Here is a 6,878-nt window from a genome sequence, read left to right on the forward strand (position 1 = left end):
GCTCTTAGTGATAGCTTTTCATCCTCCTTTTCATCCCTTAGTGTGTACTTGACTGATAGCTTCTGATTTGGCCAAAAACTGTGAATTTTTGAGCAATCTGTGACCCGGAAACCAAGAGAAACGAAAGTTCCGTTCTTCAGTGCAGGCTGTGTGAAGGCTGTCTGCATTTCAGCGCAGTTCCCGAAGCGGCTACCTGTGCTGAATGTCAAACTGACAGTGTACTACCTGCGCTGAACCAGTCTTGCCTTGTGCTACTGGGGTTTCCTGCTGTTTCTTGCCCTGTTTTCATCCTTGTTTTTGCAGCCTGTTACCAATCAATGTACCTATCTGAAACCAACTTTCCTTGCCACTATTCCGCCTCGGTTGTATAAAGAAACTGTGTTTGTTCTTTGTGTATTTCTTGTATCATTTGCAGTTTCCCATAACGAAAGTGAACTAGTCTTGCTGTGGCCTCTTAGATCTAGACCTGTGATTAAGTGTCGTTTTGATCTTAAGAGTTAGCTTATTTGTTGTTCATAGCTGATTGAGCTTTTGCTTTCGTCATATGGTTTGAATTTATATATTTCTAGTGTCGAAACAAGTAAATCTTAAGGTGTCTTTTGATTTTGGACAAACTTGTTTGCTTTCACTTGAAATTGAATTCAAAGCTATACAACAGCTTTCTTTTTGTATTACATCAACATTAAGGAAGAGAAAAGAAATACCTGCATTAATCATTTTGCATTTGATAAGTTTGCATGTTGATTTAGGGAAAAAGTGCATTAGTGTATGCTCTTTGATCTGTGTGAAAAGATGTTGTCTTTCTTTTCCCTCAGTAGTTAAGATTTTCATAAGTCGAAAAGATTGAAAAAGCTTGCTTCTCATCTTAGACTGCATTTAGGAATTTGTATCAAAACATCTCGTGGTGAACCTTGAAAGGCAAACTTTAAAAAGATCAACTTAAAATACACTGAATGAACCTAACAACGCTTTGAAACATAACGCAAACACATAGAGGTCTAAGCTAGAGACGTGTTCCGGCGTCATTAAACGTAGTGACTGTTGATCTCGACGAAGGTGGGTGATTCCTCCTGAGAGTCGGTGGCACTAATACGGACTTGTGCTCCCACGTACCGTCGCGTATATATTGGGAGACCCCTATAGGCATATATCTTTTATCCTTAGGAAACCGTGTCGGCCGGCCTACTGATCGCAATGCAGTGAACACAGCATTCACGAAGATCGACCACCCGTACCGTAAAACGTATTCTGTGGTTTTGCGAAAGGTTTGGCACACCCTCTGCCTAGATCTCCAGAGCAGTTTCTTTTGGCCTTTTTCAAACTCTATAACTGAAAAAGTCCAACCGAGCATTTGTCACTTCGAGCTCGTTAAAACATCGAAGGAGACTAGAGTCATCTTTAGCTTTTTCTCGACTCTTAAAAAGTGAAAAAGCAAGTTGTGTCTAAAAGCGTCTAATAAAATTCATTCAATTCGGAAACACAAATTTCCCCTTTTAATATTTTGGTTGATCAAGTAATCCGCAATCGTGGAAGAAAGTCAATTGAAACCCCGTCGTTCGCGTAGGCTTACGAGTCAACCGTCTTTGTCTCCGGAATCGAAAATAGTACGGACAAAGCGAACTCATTTAACCGGTTCAAAATCTCCTATAAAAGTTAGAACAAGTGTTCCAACTGCATCTGAGGTTCCGGTTACTCCTAACATTTCTGGAAACCCTGCCTCTATAGAAGAAGTTCAACAGCCACAGAAGGACAGTAATACTGATCCTAGTCTGGGGGCAAATACTTGTATAACTGAACCAGTTCCATCTGTAACCGGTCCAGAGAGTTTTGTTCCTCAAACAACTGTCGCTGTCGAAGCAACCACTTCTTCGGCACCAGAAATATTTTACGGACCTGACGGTCTTCCTCTTCCACCGGGTTTGATTGCGATAGAGGAAATTGCAGAGGATCCGCAAGCAAGTACTCCAACCCATTTTGGAGTCGGGGTCACTCTATTTCCTTCATCAGAAGTTAATCCACCACAAGCGGAAGTCCCTGTAGAATCGCTAGGCAATCTATTGGATAGACTTAAAATGTCTGAATGACCGTCATCATCTAGGACTGTGTCAAATGACACAGCGACAGCAGAAGCCCCTGCCATCACTCCGACAATGTTTGCCAGCATACCAACTGTCCCGACTAGTTCACAACAGCTAGAAGGAGTCCACCAAGGGACTATTTCGACAGTGTGGTCTGTTCCAGTTTGTTCATCCGGAGTAATATCCGGCAACTCTTATGTTGAAACTCGACAGATTGATCCTCATGGAGGTCAATTTGGGCCATCCAGTCCTCAAGGACTAACAATCCCTCTGAGTTCCGTATTGCTACCGTATGGGGGGCAGTATGCCCTTTCATTACCTCCTCCGGGAGGATATCCATATGGCAGTTCTCAACAGTATTCAGGTTATACTGGAATTGCATCAAGTAGTTGGGTACCTATGCTACCTCAACAACCAAGGGTTGTATATTCTATGCAACAGTGTGTACCTGTGACGAACATCCCAACCACACCGGCTATCGTAACTGTGTCACAAGTTCAAGCGATACCTGTTACATGTCAACCTCAGATTTCTCAGGTTGTAATGCAACAGCATCTTGAACATGGGTCACAACCACAATCGCCAACTGGTGGGGCGACACAGGTCCAAACGAGTACAATTACCCCACACCTCGGTCCAATGGTTAGCGTAGCACAACAGAACATGGCTTCACAACCATGGCTTGTGCAATACCAACAACCGCAATTCCAGCAAGTGTACCAAGGTTCTGAGCAGCAGATCTTTGCGAACAGTGGACAACCGTATATCCAAAACGGTCAAAATCAACCACTTTACAGTGGTCAAGTCCACCAACCGTATCATTCATACCAACATCAATTACATTATGCTGGTATGCAAAGGCCCACTGCTCAAGCGATTCCATCGTACCCTGGTTACGCTTCGCCTAACCTGAATCAACAGTTACCATTCGTGGCGACTTTAGAGTTACCCGATCTACACCGGTTAACCAACGATCCAATTGCTTATGCCCCTTGGTGGCCAGCGATTCCTCATAAACTTCCATCTGACATTCCTAAATTCAATGGAAATCCAGGTGAAGACCCATCGAATCACGTGATGACTTTTCACCTGTGGTGTTCGTCGAACACCCTAAACGACGATTCGATAAGGCTTCGCCTTTTTCAGAGGACATTGACAGGTCCAGCGGCTAAATGGTATATTGAATTGCCAAGAGCCTCTTTCGACAATTTTAGTTCCCTGGCCACGACTTTCTTAACCCATTTTCAATTACCGATAAGGTATGAAACGGGAACAGAAATATTAACCAACTTCAAGCAGACAACTGCCACCCATATATCTGATCATATACATGAGTGGCGTCGTCGTCGTAGTATGGTGAAAACATACGTTCCCGATCAGCTGTTAGCTGAGTGGTTTATAAAGTCGTTACTTCCTGCTATAACGGAAGATGTGGCCAAGGGGGGAGTCGTAACAGAGGAGCAAGTTATTGCTCGTGCACAGTATTTGGACTTAGTTTATACTCAGTCCGGCACGCTCTACGACAAAATACCCGACGCCCCTAGACCAGAATTTTCAATTCCTCCTCCACCTAAATCAAATAGTGACTCTCACGCCGGTGATGGCGTGATTGGCACGGCAAACGCGAAATCGATAAAGGCTTCGCCAAAGAAAGCCCGTAAGAATTCGGATCAAAATGCAAAAGAAGAAATTCTTGCTTCGGAAGTAAATGCCGTATCAGAAGATAAAGGCAGAGAAACCAATCAACCGGGAAGCAAGAAGAAGCAAAACAGAGGGAAGAAGAAGAAGCAGGGTGAGTCACCCCCTGGAAAGAATCCTTCGAACCCTCCTGGGAAAGGGAAACAAAATTATCCATGTCTAATATGTGATGATAAGGATCATAACACAAAGAATTGCCCATTCAAAGCTGAGTTAAAGAGGTTCTTTAAAAATTCCCAAACCTCAGCTGTGTTAACTGATCCATTTCCCAACCCAGGTCAAAATCTGGTTGATAGTGGAAATGCTTCCCCATCTCAAGTGCTTATGTTGTCGGTTTCAAAACAGCAGAATGATGCTTTGATTTCGACAAGGAACAAAGATTATGGGAATCCTCAGCTGTCGAACGAAAAAGGTAAAGATCAATCGAGTAGTTCGACAACAACTTCGACAGAAGTTGTAATGCCCACCATCCCTAAATTAACAATAAAATCGCCAAAGGGTGTAGTACACAAGTCGACATTTAATCCTCGCGCCAGAGCGGCGCAACATTATAACATAGTGGAAGATTTGGCACAATCGCCATCCGCTATGTCGACTCTTGAGGTATTACAAAATTGTCCAACCCAAAGGCAGGCGTTGTTATCAGCAATTGGTGGGGTTGACCCTAAGGATTCCAATCTTGTATCCTTTGATCACAAAGGATATGATCCTCAGTTGCCAGCTCAACTAGCTTTCCTTATTCAAGTGAAAGCCCTCAACAAAACTGTTCACAGAACGATTATTGATGAGGGAGCATCAACATGTATTATGTCGATGAGTTGCTGGAAAACTTTAGGATCTCCAACCTTGTCGCGATCATCGACGACATTAAAAGCTTTCGACGGAAGGACTTATACCCCATACGGTATCCTTAATAACTTGAAAGTTGAACTAGGAGGAAAGATAGTAGAAATTGATGTTGAGGTCATTGATGGAAATCTTGACTATAACATCCTACTGGGTAGACCATGGATTTACGCCATGGCAGCTGTTGTGTCGACTTATTTTAGGAAGATCGCATTCCCGTTTGAAGGAGGGATTACGATCGTCGACCAACAGAATTTCCTCCCTAATGGTTCGCAAGTTACAGGAAGCATCCCCATGATCCATGAGAGCAACCATTCAATTCAAGATATCGGAGTAGGATTATTGAAAGACCCCACATTGATGGGAACTTTCGCGCTACCACCTCCTATTTATATAGGAAATGTACCATTTGTAGCAACCTGCAACATGATATCTTCCACGGAGGTCGACATGGATCGTGCAATGGTTTTGCCCCCAATCCCTTTAGAAATATTGTAGCAATCAATGTTTCAAGCATGGGAGGCGAGCCCAAATCAACGCTCGTCAAGCGTTTGGGTAGATAGGTCTAGAGAATATGGCACCTCATTAGATCCTTGGTCAAAAGTACATGGGACTGACGAAGGAATCTTACAATCAATGATGATTGAGGGGACACCATGGAATGATCACCACCATCGTTCCCTTCTTCCGGAATATGGAGAAGATACTCAAAGTGACCTTTATCACCCTTCAGTTTTTGAATTCCTAACAAATACTGTAAACACGGTGGATTCCGAGCGAAACCTATCCAATATTGAAGAGACTATAGCCATAAATATCTCGACTAAAACAGATGTTGTAGAGAATATTTATGTCGGCAAAGGTTGTTCCCCTTCAGAACTGGAAATATATAACGCTCTTTTTCGCGAATTTAGAGATGTCTTTGCTTGGTCATATGATGAAATGCCAGGCATTGACTCGAGTATTGTTGAACATGAAATTAAAATGTATCCTGATGTCAAACCAGTAAGACAACGGCTTCGGCAAGTGCACCCGAAGAAAGCCGCTGCCATTAAGGCAGAAGTTGAAAAACTTCTCCATGCTGGATTCATCTACCCGGTTCCTCTAACCGATTGGGTATCGAATATTGTCCCTGTTATGAAAAAATAAGGGACGATTAGAGTGTGTGTTGATTATAGGGATGTAAACCAAGCTTGTCCGAAGGACAACTACCCTACACCCTTCATCAACCAGATAATTGATGAATGCGCCGGATGTGAAATTTTTTCATTTATGGATGGATTTTCCGGGTATAATCAAATAAATATCCGCCCATAGGACCAGTCAAAGACTGCATTTATTTGTCCGTGGGGCACATTCGCTTATCGAAAATTACCCTTTGGTTTAAAGAACGCAGGGGCGACGTTTCAGAGGGCAATGAATTATGCCTTTCATGACATCAAGAACATTGTTCAACCTTATCTCGACGATCTTCCGGCTCATTCACGAAAGTGGACTGATCATCCGCAACATTTAAGAGCGATATTTCTACGTTGCCGACACTACAAGATAAGACTCAATCCACACAAATGTGTGTTTTGCGTCGGTTCTGGTCGTTTACTTGGCTTTGTGGTCTCTAAGGATGGGATTCGTCTTGACCCCTGTAAGGTTCAGGCAATCATTAATTTGCCTCCACCTTCAAATTTGCTTCAGATTCAGAAACTCCAAGGGAAAGCAAACTTTCTGAGGAGGTTCATTCCAAATTACGCAGAACTTGCTAAAGGTTATACTCGTCTTTTGAAAAAGGATGTACCTTTTGTCTGGGACCAGGTGGCGCAAGCTTCCTTTGATGCTCTGAAAGATTGTCTAGTAAAAGCATCATTAATGTACGCCCCGGACTATCAAAGAGATTTTAACCTGTATCTGGCTGCAGCGGATACGACCATTGCGATGGTTTTAGTTCAAGAAGTCGATGGAATTGAACATCCTATCTATTATTTAAGTAAAAACTTAAATGATACAGAAAGTAAATATTCTTATGTGGAAAAACTAGCGCTTGCAGCTGTTCAAGCGATTCAAAGGTTTCGACATTATGTCCTCTTTCGGAAAACTACCATCTTGTCAGATTGCAACCCCATGACTTATATACTGTCGCGACAGTTGCTGGGGGGCAAATATTCAAAATGGATAGCGATCCTTCAAGAGTTTGATCTGGAATTTGTAAAATCCAAGTCAAAGAAAGCTCTAGTTTTCGCAGAATTATTATGCGATCTCCCA

This window comes from Pinus tabuliformis, chromosome X (genome assembly GCF_031772625.1).
Source record: "Pinus tabuliformis cultivar Carrire ecotype Pingquan chromosome X, CPIR1, whole genome shotgun sequence".
NCBI lineage: Eukaryota > Viridiplantae > Streptophyta > Pinopsida > Pinales > Pinaceae > Pinus > Pinus tabuliformis.